The following is an 8,535-nucleotide window of genomic DNA, read 5'->3' on the forward strand; positions in this document are numbered from 1 at the left end:
TACCAGCTCGGCCGGGCCGGGGGCGGGGCCGGGGCGGGGCCTGGGCGTCTAGCCCCGCCCCAAGTGCGGACACACGCGCTCACTCACACACATGCACACACACACGCATACACGCACGCGCGCATGGGCTCGGACACACAAAGAACCCGGGCTCGCCGAGCGCGCGCGCACACCCTCATGCTGCGCGGCGAACGTTCGTTGCCAGGTGCGGCAGTCGCCCTGGGCGCCTCCTGCCTGCGAAAGAAGAGCAGGACAGACCCGACCCGACCCGACCCACCTAGTCCCCTCCTTCACAGCAGCCTCCAAACTCCACCGCTCGCCTCTCCTCCAGGCTCCTAGGATGAGGCCCAGGGCTCCTGGAGCAGCCAGGTGCAGACCAGACCAGGCTTGCACTCCACTGCGTTCCCCTGGGCGATCGTCCACGTTCTGGGAGACTCGGTATACCCCTCCCAATAGTCGGCACGGTCACCGAGCTCTCGCCAGGGGCGGGAGGGTGGCCTGAGCTTGTGGTGTGAAGCCAGGTACAGAGCTCCAGAATCCTGGCCTTGCCATGGCTGTGTGACCCTGGGCAAGTGACTCACAATTTCTGTGCCTCAGTGTCCTCATCTATAAAATGGACAGGAAAAATAGTAGCGCTTGTCTTCTCTGGCTGTTACGAAGATCCAAGGTTAACAGCATAGAGACCTAGGAACACACCCGGCATCTAGGAAGTGCCAAGCCAGTGTCAGCTAATGTGACTATTTTTAAATGGAGATGGGGAGTGTGCCATTATTCTTGTCCTTATTTGAATGAACGGGCCCTCAGGGACCATTTTTCACAGCCCTGCCCTGGCAGCATGAGAGGGAAACGCTGTGAGAACCCCCAACCCCAGCTTTCCCCTGTTCCCCCTCTCTCCCTCTGCACCTGGGAGGCAGGGAGGAGAGAGCCGATCCTTCCACCCTTTACACTGAGAATAAAAGAAGAAATACCGGCCAGGCGCGGTGGCTCACGCCTCTAATCCCAGCACTTTGGGAGGCCGAGGGGGCAGATCACCTGAGGTCAGGAGTTCGAGACCAGCCTGGCCAACATGGCGAAACCCCGTCTCTACTAAAAGTACAAAAATTAGCCGGGTGTGGTGCCGGGCCCCTATAATCCCAGCTACTCAGGAGGCTGAGGCAGGAGAATCGCTTGAACCCGGGAGGCGGAGGTTGCAGTGAGCTGAGATCACACCACTGGACTCCAACCTGGGTAACAAGAGTGAGTCTCAAAAAAAAAAAGAAGAAGAAGAAGAAGAAATACCACACAGGTCTGACCAAGAACCATCCCACTCGGGCCAAGATCCCTGCCTGGAAGGGCTCTGCAGCTGCTCTCTCTGTACAGCCCCAGGATGCTAAGGAGCATCCTGAAGTGACACTGTCTCTCCCTGGAGGCCCCTGCCGTCGGACTCCAACCTGACCTTCCGGTGGGTGCTCCTCATACTGGCTCCAGCCAAGCCAGACGAGGACCACGGGGCATATGCCCTTCCTTGTCTTCCTCTGGCGCCCTCCTCACCCTTCTCTGCTGGTCCTAGGTGGCCCCTTCCTCCAGGAAGCACCTGGGGACCAGCAGTGCCTCTAGGGTCCCAGTGGCCCACGTGACATCTGCTTCTGGCCACCTGAGCACTCTCCTTTGAGTTCAGGATCACCGTACCCTTTTATAGGTGAGAAAACAAAAGCTGAGGAAGAGAAGTGACTGGGTCTCCCATATCCCTCTGCTTCAGATGTGAGGTTCCCTCATGAGCTGCAGGAACAGACATCAAGCAAAAACTCCTCAGACGCCCTGTGCATGTGTGGCCGCACAGGGCACAAAGGCTGAAGCAAAGGAAGCAGAGGGAACTCTGGGGTTGAGGTTTGAACCAAAAGGAGGCTTTGACTAAGCCACGAGCAGTGAAGCCAGCAGGAGAGGAAGCAAGTTCTAGCAGAGGTGCCTGCCGTGCAAAGGCCTGAGAGCAAGGTTGTTGGTGGCAGGGCTGAGCTTGAGGGTCTGAGAGAGTGAGCAAGGGCAGTGGCTGTGGGAGGAGGGAAAAGTTGTGTTCAGAGCTGCAGTTTGGAAAGGCCCATGGGATCCTTTGACCTCCAGGTAGGCCAGCAGAGCCTCATGCAGGTAGTGCCAGCACAGGACACATGAGTGAACCATCTATCCAGTTACCAGCTCCATGAGGGATGGGATCTGTTCCTTTTGCCTCCATCGACTCCTGGAGTCTATCATAGGCCTGGCACGCAGTACGTGGTCAATAAGTGTTTGCTGCATTTATTTTAACATACTTTTCTTTTTTTTTTCTTTTGAGACAGAGTTTCGCTGTTGTTGCTCAGGCTGGAGTCCAATGGCGCAATCTCAGCTCACTGTAACCTCTGCTTCCTGGGTTCAAGCGATTCTCCTGCCTCAGCCTTCCAAGTAGCTGGCATTACAGTCATGCCCCACCACGCCTGGCTAATTTTGCATTTTTAGTAGAGACGGGGTTTCTCCATGTTGGTCAGGCTGGTCTCAAACTCCTAACCTCAGGCGTTCCGCCCGCCTCGGTCTCCCAAAGTGCTGAGATTACAGGCCACCATGCCTGACTTTAACTTACTTTTCTTTGGCACCGAATTATGTACCCTGCATAGTTAAATGCATTTTAATAAGTTAACCCTTTTCATCCTGGCAACACCCCTATGAGATTGGTACAATTATTTCTTCCGTTTTATAGAAGGTAAAACTGAGTCACAGAGAAGTTAAGTAACTTCCCCAAGGTCACTCAGCTAGCAGATGGTAGAGCTGGAATTCAAACCGAGGCCACCTGGCTCCAGAGGTTACAATCTTGAATGAGGGGATTCTGGGTGGGCAATTGCCAGACAAAAAACCTAGCCCCAAAGAGAGAAAGGAGGAGGAGGAGGCAAGAAGATCCCCAACCTCAGCCCCAGGGAGAGGTGACAGATGAGGTGGAAAAGAGATGGTCAGACCAGAGCGGGGACCAGGAGGAGCCAGTGCCAAAGCTAGAGGCATGCACAGGGTGGAGAGAGTTCAGTGTGGGAGGCCACAGACCCTAGCTCCACCTCAGCTCTGTGGCTTCCCAGCTGCGTGGCTTGGGCCTGCAGGCCTGCTCTCTGAGCCTCAGTTTCCTCATTGTAATATGAGATAAAATACACCTTGCCTCATTGAGCCATTCTGAGGAGATTAGAGGTCTCAAACTGAGGGCCTTAAACCGAATCCAGTTCCCAGATGCGCTTCTTTGGCCATCACTGAGCTTTAAAGTGTTTGGAGTTAATTTTTATGAATAAAAATGTGGAAGATTTCACATTCTAAAAATCTAGCCAGTCTGGGCAACAAAGTAAAATTTCATCTCTAACAAAAATTTTTAAGACATTAGCCGGGTATGGTGGTGCGTGACTGTGGTCCCAGCTACTCAGGAGGCTGAGGCAGGAGGATCACTTGAGTCTAGGAGGTCAAGGCTGCAGTAAGCTATGATTACACTACTGCACTCCAGCCTAGGCGAGAGAGCAAGACCCTGTCTCCAAACAACACCAATAACAACAACAACAAAATCTGAATGCCTGGTTTATCTTGAAATATGGCAGAATGAGGCCCCCCAGGCCCATTACCCACCTGTCTACAATGTCCTGGAGCTGAGGGGCATTAGCCACCCTCTCACATGGGGACATGGGCTCCCCAGGGGGCCACAGCTCCCTCCTAGCTAGTTTGCTCCTTTCTGTCACCTACCGGCCCTTGCAGGGAGCTGAATTTGAGATCCATGATGCACTTTGTGCACCCTGCCCCCTGGAAAACAACTGAGTACCAAGGGAAATGAAAAGCTTTGGCAACAAGGAGGGAGCTTCAGGGAAAGCCAGGCAGAGGTTCCCCTCAGAACCGTAGACTAGGCTGAAATTCCACTGGGACTAATTCTTCTTATTTCAAGAATGAAAATTGATTGCTGGACAGAGCTCCTGGAGGGCCAATTTTCAGGCTGTAGTCTACAGCTGTCCACTTAGAGGCAGTGAATGAGATTTTTCAAAGCCTACTTTATGATTACTTACTTTAGCAGCTCTCAATAGTAAAATAAAATTGATCCAGGACTTTGATCAAAACTTCTCGTCCCTTGCTAGGGAAGAGTTTGTCTCATCTATCAGGCCACCAACAAGAGTTGTTGCAATGCTGTGGGAGCTGCAGCCCATCCTGGGCCACAGGGCCAGCTCAGGGATCCTGCTGGAGATTGAGAATTGTCTGGTCCGCGTCTTACACGTCTCAGAACATCATCCCTGGGAGCAGCCCTGAAGAGACCAAGGGTCAGTGGCAGGGCTGCTGAGTGGCTGCCTCCCTGACCTGGCCAGCATCTTCTGGGCACACTGCAGTGTGTCCATTTCCCTGGGTGTGTAGGTGGCTGCAGAGCCTTGTCAGAGCATCTGGGCCTTCAGGGATCTGCTTCCTGCCCACCACCCTCCTCTTGCCCGCATGCAAATCTCAGTTCCATCCCTCATGGGCTGTGTGACCTAGAGTGAATAATGTGACCTCTCTGTGCCTCGGTTTCTTGATTTGTACAGCCTGTTAATCATAACCCCTCTGCTGCAGATTATTGTGTGGAGTGAGTGGACGTGATTGATGTGAAGCATCTAGCCAGGTCCCTGGCATACAGTCTAGCACTCTGGAAAGCAGGACTCCCACCTACCCCTACCACCTGTATGCTCCAGGCTTTCTTGCCTCCAGGACTTCACCCTTGCTGCTCCCTCCTGCCAAGCACTTTGCCCATTGCCCTCTTGCATCCTGGGTCTCTGCCAAACTTGGAGCCTCAGAAAGAGAACACCCAGGAGACAGGGATGCCAGGCAGTCCCAGCATGGGGCCTGGAGCGCAGTGGACCCCAGGAAACCCTTGCAGGATGTGGTCTGTGGGTGGCAAGTGCCTGGGCTCACTTCCTCTTCTCCCTTGGTGGGCACAGCAAAATTGCCCCAGAGGTGGACAGACAAGGAAGTTGTCAGTGTTGGAGACAGCCCTGCAGGGAACTAGGGACCCACAGCACATTTAGTCATTCACTAGCACTGCAGACAGATGCTCTCCAGCTTCACAGCCACCCCAGGCCGGGCCATGTTCTCTCCCTTCTGGCTGACTGCAGGGGACATCTTCCTCCCTGGCTTCCTCTCCTCCCCGACAGCCCATCTCCACTCCTGGGACTCTCTATGGCGTATAGCCACTGCAGCAAACAATTTGGTAGTTTCTTTTCTTTTACTTTTATCTTTTTTTTTTCCTGAGACAAAGTCTCTAAAAAATGCTGTTGCCCAAGCTGGCCTTGAACTCCTGGGCTCCAGTGATCCTCCCACCTCAGCCTCCTAAGTAACCGGGGTTATAGGCACACCACCACACCCAGCTACTCTGGCAGTTTCCGATAAGGTTATACATTTCTTATAAGATTAAACACAACACTGTGAGCCAGCAATTGCACACCCAGGTAATTGACCAGAGAGAAATGAAAATGTTTGTTCACCCAAAGACTTGTGAATGGCAGTGGTATTCATACAGTCCAAAATGGAAACAGCCCTGGTTGTATCTGTCAATAGAAGAATGGAAAAACAGATGGAAGGACTGTAACTCACAGGTGAAAAGGAACAGGCTATGAGAGGCTCCAAACCGAGGGGGCAGAGGGGTGTGTCTCCAAAACACAGTGAGCCCAGTGAGAGAAGCCAGAGCCACAGACCAGATGCCCTGCAGTGGGTCCCTGTACATGGACTTCAAAGTCAGGCAGAGTGAATGAGGGTCATGGGAATAGGAGCAGTGGTTGCCTCCAGAGGTGAGGAGGGGTGGGGCGTGAGGTGGAGGAGGGGTGGGGCATGAGGTGAGGTGGGGTGGGGTGGGGTGTGAGGTGACGGTGGCGCGGGCGCCGCAGGGTCCGGGACGGCGCTGAAGTGAGATGGAGTGGGATGGGGTGTGAGGTGAGGTGGGGTGAGGTGAGGTGAGGTGGGATGGGATGGGGTGGGGTATGAGGTGAGGTGGGGTGGGGTGCGGTGGCATAGGGTGAGGGGGTGGCATGGGGTGGGGGTGGGGTGCAGTGGGGTGAGGGAGTTGGGGTGATGTGGGGTGGTGTGGGGTGGGTGGTGTATGAGAGAACCTGAGGGATAGGAAGGGGCTCCACCCTTACCTGGGGCAGGCCACACCAGTACGTGCTGTCACATTTCACTATAGGAAGTGTAGACCTCAGTAAAAATCCCAAGGAAAACCCCCAGACTTCCAGACCCACTCAGGCTTCCTTCCTACTTTGAACCACCCCGTGGCCCCCACCACACTGCCACTAAGCCACACTCCTGGCAGCCACTGAGATAACTCATGCCCGAACCTCCGCCACTCTCCTCTGCCTCCCTCACCCCCAGCCTCTCTGGCCTCCTGGCTTTCCCTCCAACTCCAGGCTCCCCTCTTTCTGCCTCAGGGCCTTTGCCCCTGTCTTGTTCCCTGCCCCAGGCACTTCCCCTCAGCCCTTCCAGGGCTGGGTCCTCCTCCCTAGGCCTCAGCTCCAGTGTCTCATCCCCAGAAACCTTCCCAGACCACCATTTCTCAGATAGCCCCGGCTGCCTCCTCCCTCCCCTGCACCAGCCCTAAGCCATCACCTCATTTTATTCTCATTCTAACTTGGATAACAGGTGAGTGGACCTTGATCATTTACATATTGACTTGTTTCTGTCTGTTTTCACACTAGACTGCCCACTTCATGTGTCCCCAGGGCCTACAGCAGTGCCCAGCCCCATGGCAGATGTCCAACAAATTCTGCTGAATGAATGGAGCTGGAGCTGCCTACAATTTCTCCCCACGCTCCCACCCCCGTTCCACAGACTGCAAAGCTAACCATTTGTGTAGCTATGGAGAAAGGGGCCGGTCTTTAAGACTATGCATTCGGCTCTACCCACAAGAGCCCCCTTCCCTCCCCATCTCCTCTGCAGAGACCTAATTCCAAGCCCTGAGTGGATCCTTAGTGGCTCTGTAACCCAGAGGGACCTCCATCTTCCTCTGCCTCGGTCTCCCCATCAATGGCATGAGGTTAGCCAAGGTGACCTTCCAGTCCCGCCTCAACTGAAAAGTGCATATACTCATGGCGGGATGTTGTTAACATACGAATTTGACTCAGTAGGTCTGAGGTGGGGTTGGAGATTCTGAATTTCTTTCTTTCTTATTTATTTATTTATTATTTCTTCTTCTTCTTCTCTTCTTCTTCTTCTCCTTCTCCTTCTTCTTCTCCTTCTCCTTCTCCTTCTCCTCCTTCTTCTTCTTCTGATGGAGTTTCGCTCTTGTCGCCCAGGCTGGAGTACAATGGTGTGATCTCTGCTCACTGCAACCTCTGTCTCCTGGGTTCAAGTAATTCTCCTGCCTCAGCCTCCCAAGTAGCTGGGATTACAGGCATGTGCCACCACACCTGGCTAATTTTGTATTTTTAGTAGAGAAGGGATTTCTCCATGTTGGTCAGGCTGGTCTCAAACTACCGACCTCAGATGATCTGCCTGCCTCGGCCTCCCAAAGTGCTGGGATTACAGGGGTGAGCCACCTGTCCGGCCTTCTATTTTATTTATTTATTTATTTATTTATTTATTTATTTATTTATTTTTGAGACAGGATCTCACTCTGTCACCCAGGCTGGAGTGCAGTGGCATGATCACTGCTCACTGCAGCCTCCACCTTCTAGGGTCAAGCCATTCTCTCACCTCAGCATCCCAAGTAGCTGGGACTATAGCCATAAGCCACCATGCCCAGCTAATTTTTGTATTTTTTATAGAGACTAGGGTTTAGCCATGTTGCCCAGGCTGGTTTCAAACTCCTGAGCTCAAGCAGTCCACCTGCCTCGGCCTCCCAAAGTGCTGGGATTACAGGTGTGAGCCATCACGCTCCACATTTTTATTTTATTTATTTATTTATTTATTTTTTTGAGACAGTCTCACCTTGTTGCTCAGGCTGGAGTGCAATGGTGCGATCTCGGCTCACTGCAACCTCCGCCTCCCGGGTTCAAATGATTCTCCTGCCTCAGCCTCCCGAGTGGCTGGAATTATAGGCACCTGCCACTACACATAACTAATTTTTGTATATTTAGTAGAGATGGGGTTTCACCATGTTGGCCAGGCTGGTCTCAATCTCCTGACCTCGTGATCTGCCCGCCTCAGCCTCCCAAAGTGCTCGGATTACAGGTATGAGTCGCTGCGCCCGGCCAAGCCAAAAGCCTCCAGCACCCGTTATTCCCAGGCAGTCTCCCACCAAAGTACTAACCAGACCCAAACCTGCTTAGCTTCTGAGATCAGATGAGATCGGGCGCGTTCAGGGTGGTATGGCCATAGACTGCTTTTTAAAATAGATATGAGGTGTCTCTATGTTGCCCAGGTTGATCTCAAACTTCTGGGCTCAAGCAATCCTCCAGCCTTAGCCTCCCCAAATGCTGGTATTACAGGTGTGAGCTACTGTGCCAAGATTCTGAATCTCTAACAAGCTCCTGGGAGACATCCCAGGCTGTGGGTCCACAAGCCACAAAAGGAGTCCTGACAATGCAGGGGAGAGGCTCACAAAGTCTGGCCCCCAGACTA

General features: G+C 53.2%; 1 pseudogene; it reads right to left on the reverse strand.

Annotated features, from left to right (window-relative positions):
• Positions 1 to 8,175: 8,175 nt before the first annotated feature.
• On the reverse strand, positions 8,176 to 8,294 carry LOC116273976 (annotated as a pseudogene).
• Between the last annotated feature and the right edge of the window lie 241 nt (positions 8,295 to 8,535).

This window comes from Papio anubis, chromosome 2 (genome assembly GCF_008728515.1).
Source record: "Papio anubis isolate 15944 chromosome 2, Panubis1.0, whole genome shotgun sequence".
NCBI classification, from domain to species: Eukaryota; Metazoa; Chordata; class Mammalia; order Primates; family Cercopithecidae; genus Papio; species Papio anubis.